The sequence below is a fragment of the Diadema setosum genome, chromosome 17, assembly GCF_964275005.1.
Source record: "Diadema setosum chromosome 17, eeDiaSeto1, whole genome shotgun sequence".
NCBI lineage: Eukaryota > Metazoa > Echinodermata > Echinoidea > Diadematoida > Diadematidae > Diadema > Diadema setosum.
This window is the reverse complement of record NC_092701.1, coordinates 7,711,982-7,720,668: the sequence shown is the minus strand read 5'-3', so window position 1 is coordinate 7,720,668 and position 8,687 is coordinate 7,711,982.

Below are 8,687 nucleotides of genomic sequence, written 5' to 3'. Positions count from 1 at the left end.
AACACATTTAATTTCATGAATTGAAAGTTCATGAAATGAAGTCATGAAGTTGAAGGATTGTAAAATCAACTTTGCCTGTCTGTTCCTACAGTGCAATAGTAATATATAGCACTTACTACAAGAATGTACAAAGCTTGTTGACATATGTATCTTTAACCCTTGCTTAGGAATTTTGCTGCAGAAATTATCATATTTTCATCATTAAATTGGCAACTCTTGATTCTCACGGCACATCATTGGAAAAAAATTCATGTACAACTGGTTGACTGTATTCAATCTGCACAAAACCACAAAGAGATGCACAGGAAAGGTGCTGCAAATTTTAGAGAGAAATGGGAACCTTTATCTTCAAAAATTGTTGCCAATTTTGAGAGTCAGTTATGAATTCATTATCTTCAACAAGAGACTAGTGAAAATTCTTCAACTGAAACAAATAAGTATACATGAACTATAAAGGGCTCAATGATAGGGACGTTTTTTCCTGCCGTATAGTTTACAATGAATAGTAAAAAAGAAAAATTAACAAAAAAATGCAACACTAACCAGAGAATTGTTGTGGCTGGGCGTGATGGGTGTATTTGAGTGAGCATTCTGCATTTCTTCTTGTAGTGACAACTCGTTCAGACAAGATTCTTAATGATTTTTACTGCAAACCTGCCATCAGCTAAAAGTATAAGGCCTGGGCTGAATCAAAACAGTAATATAATTTGCACATGAATACAGAGATATTTTTATACAATAGAAGATCCTGAAGTGCTTAAAGGGAGAGGAACCGAGTGAACTTTGACTGACTAGAGAAGAGATGTTACGTTTAATAATAATCCTTTTGTCACATGAAAACTGCAACACCATTAGAGCAGAGTGTTGCAGACCTAGGAAGACGAGTGTGTCTGGTATATCGTTCTTATTGAATATTGTAATAATTCTATGGTTATGATTCTATGGTTTTAATGAACTATTTCAGATGAAGTAAGTGTATAGTATTTCTGCAAACTTGATTGAATTGGACAGCTAAGAAGGCTGAAGATACAATGTATACATGTGCAAAACATTAATGCCTGCCTAAAAGTGATGGCATTCCATGACGTAGGCAATTTAAGTGTTGTAACCACATTTAAATTGCTGACATTGTTTAACCCGTTGAGGACCGACTGATTTTGCTACAGCATTTCCCATAGACACCTGCCGGAGTATACTCGGGACTCGTCCTCAACGGGTTAAGGAGAATAAAACCTCAGTAGGAATTCTGTTCTTGAAGTGGAAGTAGTGAAACAAAAGATTAAAGAAAAATGTCAAGATGAGACAAATATTAGAGAAAAGTTTTGACTGTTTGAACATCTAGAAGTCAGTTTTAATGTAAGTTCATGTGCAGTTGCCTAATCCCCCCAACTCTGATGTTAGATAATTGTTATGTAATCATTCCTTTCATCTGTGTTATACATAGCACTTCAAATATGAAAGTTTTTCTTAAAAACACAATGTATTTATGGTAACATCCTGCACAGCTTGCAATGTAATCAAATTTTTACACCTAACATCTTTACTTGCCTCCTTGCTTTTATATGTCTGGTTTTATTCATTGAAACATTCTCTTTTGAGGTGAATTCTCATACTATGGATTGAAATGACTGTGCCATACATCCACTGTCTTGCATGCTGTTTACCTTGTGTTTTTACATAGCTATGTACATATGTCTTTCAAATAATGCTTTAGACCTTCAGTGCCATAATTCAAAGCATTCTTATTGAGATGTGTTTACATTGTACATTTAGAGCACATGATTCTACTACACATGAAATTATTAAATTCAAGTATTCAGAAGAATTATGATGTAATAATTATGTAATTCTACTTACCATCTATCTACTCTGAGATGTAAGGAATATTTATGTAATAATAGTTATATATAGGTATATGCAGTCTCATAATGCTGATGAAATAAAGCAAATTTTTGCCAGAGTGTTTAAATTTGTTTTCTAATGTTAAAGCATGTCATGACTCAGCTGTAAAAGAAACATCAGGGTATACTAACTGAAAGAGTTGATTTTCTGAACTACATAGAGCCAGTTATCTGGTGAAAATTCACCTAACTGCCTTAACAAATGAATGCCGTGCCGATGCCATACAGTGCCGGAATATGTGATGTCTCCCAAAACCATAATTTTACACCTATTCTTGTGTCTCTTTTTTTTTTTATGCCTCCGCCACGAAGTGGTGCCGGAGGCATTATGTTTTCGGGTTGTCCGTCCGTCCGTCCGTCCGTCCGTCCGTCCGTCCTTCCGTCCGTCCGTAATGAATTTTGTGGACAAGGTAACTATCAAAACCTGTTGAGGTATCCTAATGAAACTTGGCATGTATGTGTATTAGGGGGTGAAGTTGTGCCTATCAACTTTTGGGTGCACATGCTCAAGGTCAAAGGTCAAAAGGTCAAGGTCAAATACATAAAATTTCACTATTTCCACCATATTTATTGAATGCCTGAAGATATTTTCTTGAAACTTAGTGTATAGATGTATTACCCAATTAAGATTCTCTGGTGAAAGTTTGGGTCATGAGGTCAAAGGTCAAAAGGTCAGGGTCAAATACATATAATTTCACTATTTCCACCATATCTATTGAATGCCTGAAGATATTTTCTTGAAACTTAGTGTATATATGTATTACCCAATTAAGATTCTCTGGTGAACGTTTGGGTCATGAGGTCAAAGGTCAAAAGGTCAAGTGAAAATATTAAAACTTCTTTTTTTTTCTCCATACCTTGGAAAATTGTTCAAGGTATCTTCATGGAACATAGTATATACATATACTGACTGGAAGTGATTATCTAGAGAATGTAGGGTTCATGGGGTCAAAGGTCAGGGGTCAAAGGTCAAGTGCAACACTTCAAAATTTTACTATTTCCCTCCTATTATGCAATGCCAGCAGGGTTTTTTTTTTTTTTTTTTTACACTTGGTGTGTATGCATACATGTGTAACCTAATCGAAATTCTCTGGAAAGTTTTTTCTTTTCTTTTTTTGCCTCAAAGGTCAAAAGGTCAAAGATCAAGTGAAAGTGCTGAACTAACTTTTTCCTCCATATCTCGGAAGTGGCTCAAGTTATCTTGAAACTTAGTACATATTATGCATGTTCTACCTGAAAGTGATTATCTTATGAATTTTAGGGTCAAGGGCCAGATGAAAATGGTAACAATTTACTATTCAATTCAGAAATTGCACTTTTTCTCCACACCTGTACCTTGAAAATTACTCAATGCCTAAATGTATGAATGGGTCAAAGTCGAGTTAAAGTCCTTAAATCCCTAGATACATGCTCTCCTATTCATCCAATTAAACTTAGGTCAAGGAAGGTGAACATTCAACACATTTGTGACAAACTTGTCATTTCAATATCTTGCCAATTTTGTGAAAATGTAATCACACATTGTCCACATGTACTATTTAGACCTATTGGGAAAATCATGCATTATGGCGGAGGCATACCAGTCGCCAAAGCGACATTTCTAGTTTTTTTTTTTTTTCATGTGTGCTCCATCTGAAAAAAAGTTGAATCCATCTGGAATGGTGAGAATAGCATGGTAGAACATGACCTTCGTTATACAGGTGTAGGCAAAAGTTACTGTTTACGCCGAATATTTTGTGAGGTTTTTATTTTCGTGAATTTCGCAAGTCAGCTGCTATTGGCGAAATTAAAAACATGCAAAGATATTGACTCTAATGGCAATATGAATGTGACGTACGCGTATACATTTCTCCGTGCAGAGCAGGACTCCCCGATTGCGAATTTAACCACTCGCAAAATTGTTGGGAAGTCCCGATTCGCAGAAATTTAGACTATTGAGTATTCAGCATATTCAACTGAGCTTTGACTGGGGTTGATTTGATTTCTGGGTGTTGGGTAATGATATGTTTGTGACTTATGATTGATTGGACAGAACTAAATTCAGGACCTGCTGATAGGACAGACTATTGTGCACATTTTTCTTTCCATTTTGTGATTTGTAGATTTGACAGTTTTCTGGGTTAGACTTTAATGCACTCAGGCATGCCCTAGAAAATGGTCACTTTTTGCATCAATACTATATGTAGTGTACTTTTTGTACTATTTCTGTACCTTTTTTTTATACCACCAGCAAATAGACTGATGCATCTGAAATACTGCAATGCTTTCCTTTAAAAAAATACTATGCAAACAATATGAGAAATTTGTTGAAATCCTTTCCAAAATGTGTGTGCTGAGCATATTAATGTTGTCTTCAAAAGAAACATAAGGCTATTATGCATGTTGTATGCTTGTTCCATACAGCAAGGTACATTCAAAGGCTAAGCTACTATTTACCTTTCTTAGTGCTAATAACCCCTCCACGACAAAGTAGCAACGACTGTTTCAGAATAAGCCAGTTTGTGAATTACCTTATGTGCACATTTGGACAGATGACCTTTTTTTTTTTTCTGAGTTGATTAGGCACTTCACTCGTTATGAAAGTGACATAATGCATAACATTGCCCAATGTAACAATTTATGGAATTATGTTCAATCAAAGGATGAATTTGCATAGACCAGGTGACTAGAATGTCCCATCAGTTTACACTTGGGAAAGCATCAATTTCATTGTTTTGCATTTAAGGCATTAAAATGCCGTTTCTATTAAATGTGCCAAATGTTAGTACTGGCGTTTATGAATTTGTTTCCGTCATCTAAAAGTCAACATGCCTGTGATCACAAATTACCTCTTTCTGGTCATGCGCAAAGTGGAACTATGAACTGGCTTATTCTTATGCCATTACATATGATTGTGTTGCATATGGGAATGGTTAAATGAATGTGATACAGTGTACTATCAGTGGCTAAAAGTGTGTCAGTAATCAACTACTGAGTAGATGATACAGCTTAGGACAAGAATTTGGATTTGAAAGAGCACCACGACTTTAGAATGCAGTTCTCGCAATTACAGGGGAGTTCTTGGGCAGAAAGGATTAGATGTATAGAGAGACTGTAAATTTTATGTCGGCAGATGTGCTGAAATGCACATATGTGTAATTAATGAATATCGAAATGAAAACCTTTCAAGTGACATCAGCAATTGTATTTCATCAAAACGGAAGGATTATGTAAAACAACTCGTCAATCACTTTTTGGAACGCAATGGTAAGGAGAACAGGACCATATTTATTAATCCATCAAGCTACCAACTGGCAGTGCCCACAATGGATTTGTTTTAAGCAGTCTTGAATGTAAAATGTTTGATCTCTGTTTTCAAGTGGCATCAGGGATCATCAGCTAGAAAAAATATCAGTACAATGTACAATATACTTTTAACTCCAGATGAAAAGGGGGAAAAAAAATCCAACGTTGAGAAATATTTGTCAAATTTTATCGATTATGTGTACAACATAGTTACTGCATCCTTTGCATCTTGGCACAATTATGTACTGTTTTTATAATGAAGTCCATGCCAGATAACTTTGATTTCAGCACAAGTTCACACCTCTGTTATACATTGTATTATGTTCAATGTATTGAATACATATCTGCTTCCCACCACCATCCCCGTAATACAGTAACACATCTGCATGCAGAATTTTGCCTTGCTTTCATGCTTACATTCCTCTTATGTTGCTGCGTAGGAATAGTCTTCCAAAGATATATTGTGCATTGTACACTGCGTACCTGTTCAAATAAAATGCATCGAATGAAACCTCGCGATCTACCGCACTTCTTATTTATAGTGTTGAAAGTAATCGCTGCTAATATGGTAACTACTGAATGCTGAGTGGGTGTTGTTTCTGAGCAAACGTGTACTGTGTTCTACTCTTCGATAGCATTTATTGTATATCTGTTCTTGTGATGTCAATAGATATGTTCTGATGGACTTTACACACCCACCAGAATTTCCAGTATGTGTCTGTAAGCGTTAGAAAAAGGAGGGAAACTGAAAAAGAGATGTGAAATACATTGAACTAGAAGAAAAACGTGAATGAAGAAGAAAAGAATGACCAAAGAATGAAAGAATGAGCCATTGCAAAAGATAAAGGAACAGATAAACATGAAAATAAGGAACAAAGAAAGCATGAACGAAGAAGAAAAGAGTGAATGAAGATGAAAATAATAAATATTCCATTCATCAAATGTTGAACTTGCTGCACTGCAAAAGAGCCGTTACAATGGAAGCCATGAAGAATGTACACTGCGATTCTGTACAATGTTTTGGAAAACATAAACATAGGACTTAATATTAGTGTGTACAACTACCCTCACCCAAAACATAAACAAACAAAGCACAACAAGCAAACAAACAAACACTCAAGAAATAACATCTCACGATAGATATACTGGAAGAAAATATGTTACACAAAGTATTCAATTACTTAGCAGTCATCAGTCATTAAAGGACAAGTTCACCTTCATAAACATAAGGATTGAGAGAATGCAGCAATATTAGTAGAACACATCAGTGAAAGTTTGAGGAAAATAGGACAATCGATGCAAAAGTTATGAATTGTTAAAATTTTTGTGTTGGAACCGCTGGATGAGGAGACTACTAAGGCTCGTGATGTCATATGAGTACAACAGTATAAAGAAAATATAAAGAAAATTCAACATATTTTCACTTTTTTTCGCATAATAAAAGAGCACTTGACTTGCCTCTTTCTAAAGGCAATGGGAATAATATTACCCATAACATATGTCAGTAACAAGTCAAGGGAATGTGTACTTTTTTTCAAAAGATGAAATTTTGTGAAATTCTCTTTATATTTTCCTTATATTGTTGTACGCATGTGACATCATACACTGCAGTAGTTTTCTCATCCAGCGGTGACTGCACAGAAACTTCAAAAATTCATAACTTTTGAACAGATTGTCCGATTTTCCTCAAACTTTCAATGATGTGTTCTACTAAATATTGCTACATTCTCTCAATCCTTATGTTAATGAAGGTGAACTTGTCCTTTAAAAGCAGCTCTGGTTGGGAATGGACTCCATGGGAATAATAGTGTCTCATCATTTATGATATTCGTGACAGATACTGTATTGTTGTTGCAGTGAATGAGATGAGAAAGATCCATCTTCCTCTACATACAAGTGAACAATCTGTCCAAATCTCGACACTCCGTGTACCAAATTTATGTCCACTAGTCATACAGTAGAAAGCCTTGTATACCTCCCTTAAAGGACAAGTTCACCTTCATAAACAAAGGATTGAGAGAATGTAGCAATATTAGTAGAACACATCATTGAAAGTTTGAGGAAAATCGGACAATCTGTTCAAAAGTTATGAATTTTTGAAGTTTTTTGTGCAGTAACCGCTGGATGAGAAGACTACTGCAGTGTGTGAATAACTTAGATGTCACATGCGTACAACAATATAAGGAAAATATAAAGAGAATTTCACAAAATTTCATCTTTTGAAAAAAAGTACACATTCCCCTGACTCGTTACCGACAAATGTTATGGGTAATATTATTCCCCCTGCCTTTAGAAAGGGGCAAGTCAAGTGCTCTTTTATCAGGCGAAAAAAGTGAAAATATGTTGAATTTTCTTTACATTTTCTCTATACTGTTGTACGCATATGACTCACAAGCTGTATTATAGTAGTCTCCTCATCCAGCGGTTCCAACACAAAAATTTTAAAAATTCATAACTTTTGCATTGATTGTCCAATTTTCCTCAAACTTTCACTGATGTGTTCTACTAATATTGTTGCATTCTCTTAATCCTTATGTTTATGAAGGTGAACTTGTCCTTTAAATTACAACGTGAATTTATTGGAGGCGTTAACTTTATTTTGATTCCTAATCGTGATTTCAGCAATGATCTTTATCAAAATAAGGGTAAAATTGTCCCCTAAAGGAATTTGATTAAAGGGCACTATTGTCTTGTAGTTGGCAAATAAAAGAGAATGCAGTGTACGCTATGCGAAGACATTTTTAAGATAAGAGTCTAGAACTCACAACGTACAGTATTAGCCGCAGTCTTCAATGTTTTAATACACTGCCATCTTTCATGTTGCACATTGGACAAGATGCGCCAGACCCCTGAAAACTCATACAGGAGTCTCGATCACAGAACTCTGTCATGTCTGTGTAGAGATATCTGTGGTCTCGATGTCGTTTACAAATAAAATATGAAGAGCGCCATCATTGGTGGCCTGCGAAATGATTGAATGGAATGACCATACACGGTAATGACATTAGATTTCGACTCTTTATTTCATACGTATCACACCAAAGGAGCAGAACACTAACTTTTTCATTACTGGCCCATTCGGAACACCAAAATCTTTGATTTTTTTTTTTTTTTTTTTTTTTTTTTTTTTACATTATGGTTGCCCAGCAATGAAACTTGATGCAAATGATATCAACAAAAACTTTGAAAATGAAATGGATTTCTAAAAGTTTTTAAATGCAATCGACCATGATAACATGTGAACGTTGGCAGGAATGAAAATGCTTCAAATATCGCGTGCTATGACTAAGAAGAAAAAGAGAGAAAAGAAACGATTTAATTAAACATCATAACGTCACGTTTTGGCAAAAAAGAAGTCCCCCACCCCATCCCCACCCTTTTAAATCCCTTCTACTTTTCTCGTAGAATTATGGTGTTCAATGAAGCTAACAAGTCAGTGTTTGCTGTTGACTCCTTGTACTTTGAATATATGAACGACGAAAATAAAAGGATGAATCGTGT